Source organism: Tupaia chinensis, unplaced genomic scaffold (genome assembly GCF_000334495.1).
Source record: "Tupaia chinensis unplaced genomic scaffold, TupChi_1.0 Scaffold000503_1, whole genome shotgun sequence".
NCBI lineage: Eukaryota > Metazoa > Chordata > Mammalia > Scandentia > Tupaiidae > Tupaia > Tupaia belangeri.
Window position 1 is genome coordinate 2044299 of NW_006160015.1, and position 13234 is coordinate 2057532.

General features: G+C 42.9%; 1 non-coding gene across 1 annotated transcript; it reads left to right on the forward strand.

The window, feature by feature from the left end:
* The first annotated feature begins 12815 nt into the window (after window positions 1–12815).
* On the forward strand, window positions 12816–12888 carry TRNAF-GAA (transfer RNA phenylalanine (anticodon GAA)). Its single transcript has one exon. It is a non-coding gene; the product is annotated as a tRNA-Phe (tRNA).
* The last annotated feature ends 346 nt before the right edge of the window (window positions 12889–13234 follow it).

Genomic DNA, 13234 nt, shown 5'->3' on the forward strand with positions numbered 1-13234 from the left:
TCTTTCCCTTGTCTCTTAACTACTGGAAAACCGTCTAATTAAATGTCTAAAGCTGGTTCCATACTTTGCTTAGTCCCTCACTTACAGATGTGGAATGAAAACATTGCTCTCTTAATGAAGATAGTTGTGGGAATTAACTATTGGAGTAGAATTGGAGGGAAAGCACAGTTTCAAGTTAAAATGAGGAATGAAAATAGCAGAGATGAGACATATTATCTAAAACAGGCCAAATAAACCCCTGAAAGAGATCTATTTCCAAAAAAATTTTGAACTTTAGTCAATAGCCCTTGATATTTTTTTAATAGAAGAATAAACTTAGGTTAAAAACATGGGAAAAGCGTAATGGCTGTCGCTGGACTCCCACATAGTCAACTGCAGTTTGAATCCCGGACCCAGTGGCTTAAACTCACGCCAGGCGCATGTGCATGTGTGCCCAAGATCCCGAGAGGAGAATGGAGGAGAGGGATTACAGCGTGGCCATCCCCCCTGGGGGGTGATTTTTCGCTTTCTGTCTCTCTGTCTCAGTCTGTCTGGCGAGCGCACGCGCCCTATAGCAAACAACAGCAACAACAAAAAAACAAAACAAAAACAAAAACAAAAACAAAAAACCTCTCCAAAAACATAAAGCTACACCCCCACCCCCTGGTTAAAAAGAAAACTGTTCATTTTAGGTGCTTGGATATTACATATCAAATGAAAATTCCCAGTGTTAATATTTAGAAAATGTGTGCTTCCCTTAAATGAATCTGCTGCTCTGCAAGTTTCTCTTTTGCCCTTGTAGCATTCTAAATAAGCGTACCACTTCTGACTCACTCTGCAACTATTTAAGCTCTCATGAAAAAGAATAGTGTACCACACAGCTAAAATTAAATCAGTTTAAAATTCTCAGGAGTTGAAATTGTGGTTGCTTAAGTTAATGGCCTAATCAAGCCATAGTTTTAGATGATGTTACTGGAATATTCTAATTACTGCAATCTGATTTTCCTTAGTAATTGTGAAGGTCAAAACTGAAAGCCTGATTCAAAAAGCAAATTAAAAGTTGTGAATAAAAGACAAGGAAGACATTTTTATCCCCAACATATGTCATGATAGATTATTAAGTTGACCTTGTAAAGTTAAAGATTTTGTTGTAAATCTCATTAGAGTCGACCATAGGTATGCAGACTGTCTTCTAAATCTGAAAGCAGCATACGTTTATTTAATTATGTTATTTTAGAATAAGGCTATTTATTATGTATTAAACAAACAGAAAAGTAAAATCTACACTTTTTGATTTATTAAGCCTTTTTAAGACTTTCATATGTGTGAAAGCAGAAGCAAGAAAAAATTTCTTGTGTTAGAACAAATACTCTGATTTGAGGATTCTAAAAATATGGGCCTGGGAACCAGCAGTTAGCGTAATGGCTATGTTGCTGGACTCCCATGTAGTCGACCATGGTTCGTGTCCCGGACCCGGTGGCTTAAAACTCACACCGGGCACGTGTGTGTGCGTGCCCAAGATCCCGAAAGGAGAACAGAGGAGAAGGGATTGCAGCGTGGCCATCCCCCCTGGGGGGTGATTTCTTGCTTTTTGTCACTATGTCTCTCTCTGGTGAGCGCATGCTCCCTATAGCAAAAAAAAAAAAAAAAAAAAAAAGAAAAAAAAGAAAACTCTCCAAAAAAAAGGGCCTGGTGTGTATTAGACAGGACTTAGCAAGAGATGAACAAAAAGGTGACTCACACTGTAGATTTGGGAAAAGGGCTCACTATTTGTCACCAACTATGACCCTAGCCCCATTCCCATGCCTAAAGTCCTGTTAATGAGGAACAAAGTTCTCTAACATTTAGTGAAAAAATAGGAAATCCAGAAATTTCCAGGATCTAGAAGACTAATATGTATCTCCTAATTTTTTTTTTTATTTTGAAAAACTGAAAACATACAAAAAATCAAAAGATATCTCTCCCCCTGCATTCAATAACGATTTTTGCTATTTGATTTTATCTGAACGTGTGTGTGTGTTTGTTTTTGAGACATTGGAAAGTAAGTTGTTGTAGACATCATGACATTTCACCACTAAATACTTCAGCACAAAGTCCCTAAAAACGATAAATGGCATTCTCTTACATAATGACAATACTGTTTGCATACTCAAGCAAATTAAGTCATTTCCTAATATCTATTACACATATTCAACTTTTCCCCCAAAATCTCCTACTTGTAGTTTTTTGTTTGTTTGTTTGTTTGTTTGTTTGTTTGTTTTCCCAATGCCAATATCCAGTAAAGGTCCACATATTTCTTTTGGGAATTTTTTCAGTCCATTAAATAGAGAGCTGCTCTCCATCTTTTCCTATTTTTCTAATGATAGCTTATATGTGCATGTGTGAAAAAGAACAAGAAACTCTTTTTTTTTTTTTAAGAGGTTTTTGCTATAGGGCGCGTGCGCTCGCCAGACAGAGACAGAGAGACAGAAAGCAGGAAATCACCCCCCAGGGTGGGTGGCCACGAATCCCTTCTCCTCCATTCTCCTCTCGGGATCTTGGACACGCACGCACACGCGCCTGGCGTGAGTTTAAGCCACCGGGTCCGGGACTCAAACCGTGGTCAACTACATGGGAGTCCAGCGACATAGCCATTACGCTAACTGCTGGTCCCAGAACAAGAAACTCTTGACACAGTGTTATCACATCATAATCCTCGTTCCCTACCTATCTAGTGCTCCAGGATCCTAAGCACCTAGTGTTTTGTCAGGCTGATTTGGGGATCTGAACCTGCTGCTGTTGGCCATATAGTTTCCAGAGCCTTGCAAGGCACTTGCATTACTGCTGTGCCCCAGTGGATAGATGTTTTTGTTCTTGTTGTTCAAGTGTGTTTATTTATTACCTCTATGAGCAAGAGAGACAGGGAGACAGCATCCCCAGTAGAGTCTTCATGCCATGATCCATCTCCCACTCTGACCAGCCCTGGAGCATGGGCACGCCCACGTACTCAGAGGTAGCTGTGTGCTCAGGGAGATCTCCTGATGTGAATCTGGACTCTTCTCCTGTGGGTCGGCCTCACAGAGCATCACGTTTTACCACTGCACCACCACCCAGCCCCTCTCCATCTTTTCGATGTTTTCATTTTTTCCCCCATGATGTTGGTATTTTAAAAACAACAGTCTTAGAAAATGTTCCATAATCTGGATGTATCTGGCTATTTTTTCCATGGTGTTATCGAATGTATTTCTCCATTTTCTGAATTTTTTATAAACTGGAAGTTCTACCTAGAGGTTTGACAAGAAACATTTTCAAATATTTTTGACAAGAACATTTCATAAGTGATGCTGTCCATGTTATGTTACAACACCTTTGAGGCCCATCAAGGCACACCAAAGGACTCCTATTTATGCTGAAGGATAAGTGATTCTTAGACGGCCCCTTTCTAGACTCAGACTTTCATGAAGAGGGAGTAAACTGAAAGCAATCAGACTTCAAGATTCCGGAAGCAAAGTTCCTTCATGTGTCAGGGAGTGTGCCGGTTTAGTTTAGTAAGTACTGGGTAAGGTCATGAAGATCTCAAAACCTAAGATCCTCAGGGTATATATGGAGCACAGATTCAATGAACTTCTGGATTGGACTGGTGTACATCAGGGAAACTGTGGTGCACTGTAACAGCTCTGATCTGGGACCTCAACCTAAGTTCTAGTCACACCTCTGTCACCAAATAACTGTGTGATCTGGGAATCATGAACTTCTCTGGGCTTTCATCAGTTGACACATGAGCTGGCAATATTAGCCACTGATGGAAGGTCTCTTATTCTTTGTAAGGGTCAATGTGGTTGAGTGCCAGTGCATACTTAGTGCGACAAGGAACAGTTTACATTCTTTGTGGGGAACTAGGGAAGTATCAGTCATTACCCCAGGGCGGCATTGCTCCTGATGGAGTTCAGGACACATTACCTCAATGCATGGCACCTTAGCATTTGAGAAACGAGAAGAAACAAGGTCTTTCTAACCTTCTCCTGGCCTTCTCCCCCAAAGTAGGCCACAACAAAATTTCCTGACTGTCTTCTGAAGTAGGTCATAAGACACTCATTCCACAAGTGCCCACCCTATATCTGAAAGAGAGGATCATCCTTTCTGAAAACACAGAGACATGGGGAAGAATCTGAGCAAACAGTTCCTGCTCAGTTTCCCCCAGTTTATCACCACCAGGTATGATTTGTCCAATCATACCTCTGTACAACTCTCCACCAAATCTGAGCATAAAATTACACAGAAGTCCCTATTTCTTTGGCTTCCTTGTCACATGCAATGTATAACTTGTATGGTTTTCTCTTGTTTTGCTTTTATTATAAGTGCCTCAACCATGAGTCTTGTGATGGGCTAGGAAAAGATATTTTTTTCTCCCGTGTACTCCTTATTTAATTATGTCCTGAAGGCAACATGTGCAGTTTGAATAGCGTGCTTCTGTTAGTGATGTGAGTGATTCCTTCCTGTCCATGGAAAAGAGTCAGACATTGGGTCCTCAAAGGGCAACATGTAGAATAGTGGAAGAAGGCTGCAAATTTATCCCTTTCTGAATTGTACATACCTTCTCTTCTATGCTTCGTGAAAATCTGAGTGTAGTCAGCTTTTCCATTTGCTGCTGCTTAGAATGGGTGGGAGAGCTGCATGGCGGAAAATGGGCTTTGTCCCTGTTTCCTATCCTCGTAATTTAGGACTGGACATGTGCCCTGGCTTCTCCAGCTGCAGAAGGACCCAGGAGAGTGAGTCCTGCATGAGTCCTGTACTCAGGAAGCAGCTCAACTCCGCTATCCCTTCTAACTTCACCCTTCCTATCCACTATAAGTCTTCCAGAAAAACTCTGGCCTGGGTGTGGAAGGAAGGTAGGAAGGAAGGGCAGAGAAGATCAGACTGGTCCCAAAGCCTTGATAATAAGTTCTACTCTCATGGATGGAACTTATTGTCAGGGATTGGCAAAGATAGAAGATGGGGCTGGGGGTGTAGGGGCACAAAGTTATAGGATTAGAGAGGCAGATTAAAACAACACAAAGCTTTGGGAAGAGAACTTCCCCTCTACCACTTTAGGGTGCAGTGGAGTTGAGGGAGTCTGGGAGTTAACACAATAGATCAACCAGAGAAAAGTTTAATTCACAAGCTTCCAGAAGCACCCCAACATAGAGGCTCCTGGGTGTCTAGGGATCAGATGCCTGCTCAATAGGGGAAGGGGCCAGTCAGGTGTCATAGTGGTGAAGGCCGCCGAATCCCACAGAGCATACGGTAAGGTTTGAGTCCTGGACCTGGTGATTGAAAAATACCTGAAGAGATTGCAGTATGGTCATCTCCTCTGCAGAGTACCTTCTGCCCCTTATATCTCTCTCCAAGGAGTGCATATGCCCTATTGCAAAAATTAAAAAAAAAAAAAATTAGGGGGAAAAGAGGAGAGATAGGGATTCCTTGGGAGGCAAGTGGTCTTTTAGGAGAGACAAATGGGCTTTCAGGGGAACAAATGGAAGGTATAACAGTTAGAGATAAGTTTGTTTATGCAATTTGTCATCCTTCCTTGCTGGAGACTTGTAGTCAGTCTCTGTACTTGCTGGAAGCTCCTGGGAAAGGGGATTTAAGGCAGCTTCCATCTTGGAAGGCTCTCTGCCTTTAGTCAGATGAGGAAGTCTCTGAAAGATGCTCCTTCTGCATCTGCTATATCTCAAATGTCTTTAGTTAAGTTAATCTTCATACCATTTTGGTGGACTGTGGGTCCCTGCAAAAGTGAAAAAAAAAAAAAAAAAAAAAGTGAAGCACTTGCAAGTTTGGCTGGGCAAAAGGGCCAGAGTGCAAAGGCATTTCTGAATCTTGGCTTCTTTTCCTGAGCTTCTGGTCATTAAATACCATCTTGAGCGGCAAAGGAGGAGACTGGTTTATTTATGGCTTCTGACTGAAAAACAAATTATCAAGGGATTTGAGAAACTCTTGTGTTATATTTATCTCATCTGATTTCTTTGGGTAAATAGGCCTCATCCTTAATTGCTGGATAGGGGTTGGGTGGGGAGATGGTGACAGGGATACAGTTGGGAGACTGGCCCACTTCATCAAAAGAGTGAGAGAAGCAATTAAGCTAAGAAGTATTTAAGGAGCACCCAAGCCTCTGAAACTCAAGTTCTGGAATCCAAGTTTTCTGGCCTTCAGGGCATTGTGCAAAACCCACATGGTTAGTCAGGCGTTTGCTTGATGGATGTGGGAGGATTGGATTAGAACATATAAAAAGCTTGGTAGGTTGTTCTTGAGTATAATTTACTTAATTGTTTCTGGCTTGGTAAGTATACCCAGGGGCTTTATATTGATGTATGTGATTCAACAAAAACAAAAAACAGTAAGATCTTCATTGACTTGTGGTTTAATGGCTTTAAATAAATTAACTTCTTTTGGATCAATTCAGCACGCTGATGATATTTGCAATCTAATAACTTTTTTTTATACGTCCGCCCTAAGTTACAGCTTTCATATGTAACTTTGGAGAAATTGTTTTACAATATATCTCTCAAGTAAAGGTATTATTTTCTACACATGGAGAACTTCAGAATACACAGTTATACACATAAAAATGCATCTCCAAGACAAAACTGGGCCCTCACCCCAGTTTGGGGTAGAGCCTACATGCTAATTTTTAATTGAAATAGGGTTGCGAAAAAACATTGAGGGTATTCGTTGCAAGTTAAAATTATGCTCTTGGGAACCAGCAGTTAGCATAATGGCTATGTTGCTGGGCTCCCACGTAGTCGACTGCGGTTCGCATCCCGGACCCGGTGGCTTAGAACTCATACCGGGCGCGTGTGCGTGCGTGCCCAAGATCCCGAGAGGAGAATGGAGGAGAAGAGATTGCGGCGTGACCATCCTCCCTGGGGGGTGATCTCTCGCTTTCTGTCTCTATGTCTCTCTCTGTCTGTCTGGCGAGCGCACGCGCCCTATAGCGAAAACCTCTCAAAAAAAAAAAAAATTATGCTCCATAGGTCTGCAGTCAGTTCTGTACAGCAATGTTAACTGCTGGTGTGTGCCCTCGCCCCAAATTCACGTGTGAAATTTCAACCCTGAACGTGACTATATTGAGAGATAGGGCTTTTAGGAGGTAAAGTTAAAGAGGTCATAAGGGCTGGGTCTGAATCTGGTGGGAATGATGGCTTTAACTGAAGTGGCAGCTCTCTCAGCGTGTAAATGCTCACAGAAAACACCATGTGAGCTTGCCATCAGCAAGCCAAGAAGAACCCTCACCAGAGACCTGTCCGCCAGCACCATGACCTTGGACTTGCCAGCTTCTAAACTGTGAGAAGATAAATAAATGTCTGTTGTTTAAGCACCCCGCCCCCGAGTCTGTGGGTTTTGTAATGATGCCCCAGTAAAATAACATAATAAACTTAACCAACTTATGTATATATCTGGGCTTGATATGTAAAATTTATAGAGCAGACTAAATAAACCCTAAGATCTCTTCCAGCTCTAACATTACTATGATTCTAGCTGAAATTGTCTTGGTTCCAGATGAAAGCTCCCCAATTTTTTATTCAAAAAAAAAAAAATAAACTGAGCTCTACATTTTCAAAAAAGTTACAAAATAATAGAGAAACTCTGCATATCATTTAACCAGAGTCACCAGCTTTTAATATTTTCACCATTTATTATAATTTATATATGCATACATGCATGTGTTTACATATATATGTATAATATCCACATATATTACCTGTTTATTCATTTTAAAACCACATTACAGTTGATTATCCTTAATTAAAGGATAATTAAAAATTTAAAAAGGAATTATTTATTTAATTTTACTTATTATTATTCAATTTGACCAGAGAGAGAGAGAGAAAGCAAGCTGCCAGGTCCAGAACTTGAACCATGGTCGGCTATGTGGGAATCCAGTGCCTTAACCACCACGGCACCTGCCGGCCCGTAATTTTTAAAAAATTAATTTTTTTCTTTTGCTATAGGGTATGTATGCTCACCAGAGAGAACTAGAGGCACAGAGAGAGGAAAAGTGAGAAATCACCCCCTTGGGGGAATGGCATCCACCAAAATCCTGTATTCTCCATTCTTTTCTCAGGATTTAGAGCTCATATCCACACGTGCCTGGTGGATTTTCAAGCCACCGGGTCTGGTTTTCCAAAGGCGCAGTCAGTCATGTGGGATCTGGCACCTTAACCACCATACCACCAGCTGGGCCCCCATCCTTAGTACTTCTGTATGTATTTCCTAAAACAAAGATTTTTCTTACTCATCTATGGTTGCCGACTTCAGGGAATTTAACATTGATATAACACTTTCATCTACCCTATAGCCCACGTTCCAGTCTCATCAATTGTCCCAATCTTATCCTTTAAAGCATTTCTTGCTCCAGAATGAGAACCAGTCCAGCATCGCACATGGAATATCGCATCGAGTTGTCACATACATCCGGAATAATTCTGATTACTTTCAGGACAACATCTCTGAAGAACACAGGCCAGTTACATACTAGAGTAATCCCTAGCAGGAGTTTGTGAAAGGTTGGGTGAGGGTTAGGATTGCCTCCTGATGAAATTCTGGTTACGTGTCCCTTTTCAGGGTGCCGTCTTGGGAATCACAACCTCCACTGCTGAGGCTAATTTTGATGACCTGGCCAAGGCATTCTCATTTCTCTACTGTGTAGTTACTATTTCCCCCTTATAAACTGTCAAGCAGTCTGTGGAGAAACAGTCTGAGGCTGTGCACGGATGGCCTCATAGAGCTTTCTGCTCCTCATACAGCTTTCTCTCCCTAGACTTACCACCTATTGACATGAACTGAATCGATGAATGGTGATTTTCAGTGCCCCCACTTTCTTCACATCTATCAGTGAGCACAACTCATTCAGTTATAAACAAGAGCCTTTATCCTTCCTGTCCCCACTGGCCCCAAATTGTAATACTTGTGGATATTTTTTAAAGAATTATTTATTTAATTTTATTTATTCATTTGTTTATTTTAATTTGACCAGAGAGACACAGCGAGAGGGAAAGAGAGAAAGAGAGAGAGAGAGAGAGAGAGAGAGAGAGAAAGTGAGAAAGCAAGCCACCAGGTCTGGGACTTGAACCGTGGTCAGCCATGTGGGAATGTCCAGCGCCTTAACCATCACACCACACTGCTGGTCCCCATCCTTGTGGGTTTTTATTTTCTTCAGAGGTTAAATGATCCACTCCTTTTATTTATTTTAATGTTTAGATAGTCCCAGTTTTGGCCAGTAAGAGCCCTATTGAAACTGGTTCCATTGTCCTTTTGATATACCCCTAATATTTTAAAAAACACTTTTCAGAAATATTAACATTAGAGGCAATTATGAATAAATGCTATTTTTGTGTGTGGGTGGGTGCTAGTGGATCCTAGGAGCAAGGTAAAAGACAGATTATCAATTGAAAGCAGTTAAAAAATGTATTAAATGCCATAAATATATACAACTCTCTAGTTATATTATTCTTAGATCTGATCGTTAGTCCTCATAATTAGTTTTCATAGTTATCACAGGTAATGAGACCGGAGTTGGCCAATATCCTTGGGCTTAATTGGAAGCCAGGACTGCAGCCTACGCAGTTGCTTTTCAACAGGGAGTCTTCAATATCCTTATCTTCACTTTGCCAACTTCTTTATCCTCAGTCCTTCTTACTGCGATGTGTGTACAGAGCTTTTCATTTCACTTCAGCCTCTGGCACTAGCTCTCTGTGGATGCTCTGTTGGTTCTTCTTGCCTGTGTTTTGCTGAGTAAGGTAAGGTTTTCTCCCAAACACAATAACAATTTTCATTCATTTTCTCTGTTCACAATGCTCTTCATATTTCCGGGATTTTTTTCCAATGCCCCAGGCCAAAAGAAGTACCAACGTCCCTTTTATTAAGCACTCAGGCCCAAACAACTTAATAAGTATTTATGTCCAACAGCTTTGTAGCCACTTGAAAAAAAAGTTCTACACGTAAGTTGAAAGAGAAGTTCTATTTTCATTTCTTCTTGACAATCACAATTGCTTCCCAATGGGATATGTGTACCTGTTGGGCACTGCTCAATTTCTCAAGCCTTGGAAATAGATAGGACACCTCAGTCATAATTTCCTATTCCCCATTGATTTTCATGGGCACTTTCTATTACAACCGCCGAAAACTTAGCTTCTCAGAGATGATGTCATTGAAAGAAATGGAGAGTGAGCTGTTGCTGCATCTATGAACTCCCTGGTAGTTTGCACAGTGTCTCCACAGATGCTGAGTATGTCATTTCTTTCAAAAAAAGCAAAAGCAAACGCACAGGAGCAATCTAGGGGGTTTGGCGTGCACATTGGAAACCATGGCCCTAAGTCCCAGAGACTTTTGGTCTTCTTGGTAAACAGCAACAACAAAAAATATTGGGTTAATTTAGAAAAATCTTCTTATTAATGGTGAACTCTGTGTTCATCGTGTAGCCAAGCCGAGACTTTTTTTTTTTTTTTAAGTTTATTTATTTCTTCCATGAACAAGAGGGACAGAGACAGAGACAGCACCTCCAATAGGGTCTTGACACCTTCATCCACTTATAGCTTGGCCAGTCTCAGATCATAGATAAGAGAAGGCCCTGCATACTCAGGGAGGTCTCAAACTACAAATTTTAGAACCTTCCCATGTGAATTATCCTTACAGAGTGTCACATTGTACCAACTGGCCCCCAAACTAGAGCATTTTTCACAAAGTTTATAGATTGGGTGGCCACATAACTTTATTTTCCAGACATTCCTGGACAGTTTCAACTACCAACAATGACAGAAATACTATCAGGTGAGATTTGAAATACCGTATGTAAATAAGGACTTCCGGGGCAAACCAAGGTAAGAGGTCACCTAACTCACCCTTGGTGGACATCACTACACTCACATTCTGAAATGAACATTTTCAACAAATTGTTACCATTACAGTGTAGTTTCTCCTACTTCATCAGTTGCAAAGGGAGCCCATCACATTGAATTGTGAAACACCGTTTACTGGTTGCATTCTTCTTATCCTCTGTCTGTTCCTCCATTTCCCCTCAGACCCCAGGCCTTTGCTTTTGCCCTATTTCCACCCCAAATCTCATCAAACCTTACTTGTCATCTTCTTTGTCACCCAGGATTTTCCAGGTTTCAATTCAACCCTGGAAGCCACCATTCACAGGTGTGACTAGCAGAATGAGAAAGGGGGCGGGGCTACTAACACTGTCCCAGGCCCCAACTGTGTTATCGCCCTCTCACATCTTATTCTGTGAGAGACTTAAACACCGTTTATTGGTTGCATTCTTCTTATCCTCTGTTCCTCCATTTCCCCTCAGACCCCAGGCCTTTGCTTTTGCCCTATTTCCACCCCAAATCTCATCAAACCTTACTTGTCATCTTCTTTGTCACCCAGGTTTTGATTTTCCAGGTTTCAACCCTGGAAGCCACCATTCACAGGTGTGACTAGCAGAATGAGAAAGGGGGCGGGGCTACTAACACTGTCCCAGGCCCCAACTGTGTTATCGCCCTCTCACATCTTATTCTGTGAGAGACTTCTAGATTAGATTTTAACCCAAAGACATAACTTTTGAAAAATTTAAGGCACTGAGCTATCTCGTCATTCAATCGCGGCAGGTAATTAGTCAGCAGCTTGACTGACAGGAAGTGCATAGTCATTGGAGAGAATTCAAGCCTTTCCTGTAGGTTTGGAGGAGAGTGTGAAAAGTATCCCCATTCATAACACACAAGTGCTCTTTTCCCATCTCTCTCTCCCCCCCTCTCTTTCTATTAATATATGACCCTCACAGGGCAGCTGCCTCCACTTTCTTCTTCCATTCCAAGCTCCTCAAACCCACCTCCCAACTCTGTCCATCTAGCCTCCACCTGTCTTTGGTCTCCATCCCCTCTTTAGCCATGACTTCGAAATCTCAAACTCCTCCGTTATTTGGATTTGGCATATTCAAGGATCTCAGAAAGAGACTCTAGAAGGGAGGAGGCTTGGCGGTTACAGAGATTTCAAATACGCCAATTGTTTTTTTCTCCGCTCACTTTCACCTAAGAATCCATCCATTCATCCAAATTAGCTCCAAAGCTTGCACTTAAATGCACAGCTCCAAAAAGCAAGCTAAAAAAGCGCTAAAATAAAGATCCCTGACTTCAGAGAATTACAAGTTAATTAAGGAATTTTTTTAAAAGTAAGAAATAATGACACGACGTTTGGGAATTGCAGAATGTCTGCCTGGCACATGGCGGGTGCTTCAAAACAGTCGTTGAGTGGAGTAGGAAGTAGCACTGCCTGAATTCTCAGCGTTCCGAGCGCGGCCGGCCTTCACTGGCCAGGCAGGCTCCCTGCGAACTGTGATGGCGAAGGTGCGCGCTTCTATGGCTCGGAGCCCTGCAGCCCGCTCCCTGGAGGCCACTAGGGTTTCCTGCCTCCACGCCGCGTTCGCGCTTTCTTCTTGGGTCCGGACCAACCTGCGGGCTGCTGGCTCTGGGGCTTTTCAGGGAGAGGGTGACCATATACGGGCGGCCACAAGCGAGGGCAGGTCGTGGCAGGGTTAGGCGGTGTGGGGTTGGGGCTCGTGGACAGCTCCCGCGTCTGGAGGAGCCGAGGGCACACGCTACTGCGTGGCGGTTATGGACCCGGTGTCCGGACTCTGTGCCGCCGCCGACGCTGAGATTGCTGAGAAAGTTACCAAACGGTCGCGGTGCATCTAATCACCGCTGGCGACGGGAGGCGCCAGAGCTGCGAGCGTGCAGTCGCATAGAACCGGAAAACGCTGCCTGTGATTAAGGAAGAGTAAATGAAACCGTTGATGCAGAGAGCTTGTAATAGTTTACTCAAAAGCGAACGCAACAAGCGCCGAAATAGCTCAGTTGGGAGAGCGTTAGACTGAAGATCTAAAGGTCCCTGGTTCGATCCCGGGTTTCGGCACCTACTTTTTGCACTTTTAACATAAACGGAAGATTTCGTACAACCTTGGCAACAATACCCTGGGCTAGTCATCTCTGTCCGGGTGAAAAAACTAGGACTTGAAGCGTGATCAAAAACAGGGACCACCAATCCCGGCCACCCCTAACAAGAGCTCCAGTTGCTACTTCCGGGACGCCTCAGCTGAGCCCGAAGGCACTACTGCGCGTGCGTGGGGCGGAGCCTGGCGCCTGTAGCAGCTCTTTTCCTCCAGGGACAGCGGGAAGTCCGCGTAACCTGGCGCGCGCGTTGGTCTCGGCCCCGCCCACCCCCGGGCGCGCCCCCTGGTGGTCAGAAGGGTGAAACGCCC